The sequence below is a fragment of the Coenobita brevimanus genome, chromosome 30, assembly GCF_032717465.1.
Source record: "Coenobita brevimanus isolate Jiangsu-jjx chromosome 30, ASM3271746v2, whole genome shotgun sequence".
Classification (NCBI taxonomy): domain Eukaryota; kingdom Metazoa; phylum Arthropoda; class Malacostraca; order Decapoda; family Coenobitidae; genus Coenobita; species Coenobita brevimanus.
This window is the reverse complement of record NC_136983.1, coordinates 15,606,320-15,608,303: the sequence shown is the minus strand read 5'-3', so window position 1 is coordinate 15,608,303 and position 1,984 is coordinate 15,606,320.

Below are 1,984 nucleotides of genomic sequence, written 5' to 3'. Positions count from 1 at the left end.
TTCATCGCATCAGCAAGAAATGGGGGCACGTATCGGGAGGAAAACTGTAGTACAGAAGCGAACATTTTTGGATAGCTCAGCCAAATTTGAAGTTACAAAACGATAGACACCAATTTGGAAATCGCATAACAATCCTCAATTATTTTCATTTCATAGACAACCCGTAATTCCCAATAGTTTTTCCGTAAATCTAAGAAACGATTTTTTAGGAGGCAGATTAGTATAACAGCCGGCTGCGCAAGAAGTAACGGCCTAAGGTTGCTTGAGTAGAGCAGCAGTATTTTCCGACGATTGCTGAGACCAACCTGGCAGGTTTTGCTTTTTCAAAACAAATTATATCTTCTGTTTAGCTTTTTTTTTTTTTAATTGGAAATTTTTTGACTGAATCCGAGTCAAACTAATACAGTACCCAGATCGACGAAAAAGACTCTGAATTTCTGATTTCTGGGTCGAATTGGGACGCACCGAGAGATTTGGTGAGAGTAATCTTGTGAGTGAGCAAAAAGCAGTCATTATCAACCTGCTAGGTCCAAAGCCCTAGACCTAAAATTAATACGAGTGGTGTATTGGTTTTAGGAAGTGTGAGGGAATATTTTTGGTGTAATCAAATAACTTTTTTTAGTATTTTCTGGTCAGGAAATCAGAGGAAGATGATGGGGCCACATGACACAAAATTCAGCACTGTCTGACTTGCTCTCTCGCTCTCTCGAGCACGTTCCACACTTTGAGTCTGAACGCTTATTACATGTTGGTTTTATTGATAACTAAGCCTTGGCATTATGCTTGCTTTTAAGATTAAACAATGATTTTTTTTTTTACGACGTGTCACAAATTCGCGACATCATACTATTATGTGAGTCCACGAAGGCAGTGGGAAATCATAGAAAACTTTGCTCAGCACTATGCGTCCCGGATAGAGGTAGGTGAAGGATAAGGATGAGGGTGAGCGAAGGAATGAAGAGGGGAGGGAATGGGTGGGATGGCAATAGTGAGGGGATCAAGCTTGTGAATTCACGCACAAAAACTCTGCTGTCTTAGATATTGAAGTACAGGTATATCGAAGTTTATATATATAATGTTTTTTATGATAGGGGCAGGATATAAAGGTAAGAGTTGGCAGGGCAGGTTGAGAGGATAGTTAGTGGTGGGACATAGGGGAGGGAGTATTCTCTGTGAAAAAACGACGGAAAAAAGTGAACTGGGCGTGCTGAGAAGGTATTGGGTGGGATGAAACAGAGTATGCCCTCCGAAAAAGGACGCAGCAGGTTAAATCTCTGTCCATGAACATCAAAGTGTAGGTAAGGAGGGTGAGTACATAAGGTTGGGTAAGAGAGAAAAGAAGTCAACGGAGTCATCGGTAAGTTATGGAAGGAGTAATGGGTAAAGAATAATAAATAATATAAATTTCTTCCAATTAAATGAAGGAGGATAGGGGCAGAATTCAATGAGGTTGGCAACCAAGGATGTATGTTGGTGGGTTTGGGTCAGGATGGGAGTAGTATACTCTGTGAAGGCAGGCACTATCTGTGGGAAGGTGTTTAAACAATGAATATTATTTGATGGGATAAAGAAAAAAACAATTGCATGAAGAACATGGAGAGTGGTGAGTGATGGGGCAGGATAGGAGGAGTACAACCTGCTAAAATGAGTGTTATATAAGCAAGGGAATCTTGACAGTTGGATGGCTTGAGTCACATAGAGTTCATACTGCTTAAGGTAAGGAATAAAGGGCATTTTAGGCAAAAGAGAGTAATCAGGTCAGACTGGGATGACGATGGGTGGAAAGTGAGAGATAGTAAACAAAGTGATAAGACAAGAAATAAAGTAAGCTGCACATAAAATTAGAATATAGTTTTCACACATAGGAATTCAATTAGCAGTAAAATGAAGGCAGTAAGCACACGAACCTGTATTATAAACCGGTCACCCTAAATGCAGATAGATATTAAGTTAAGCTGATAGAACAATGTCTGCACCACGTAAA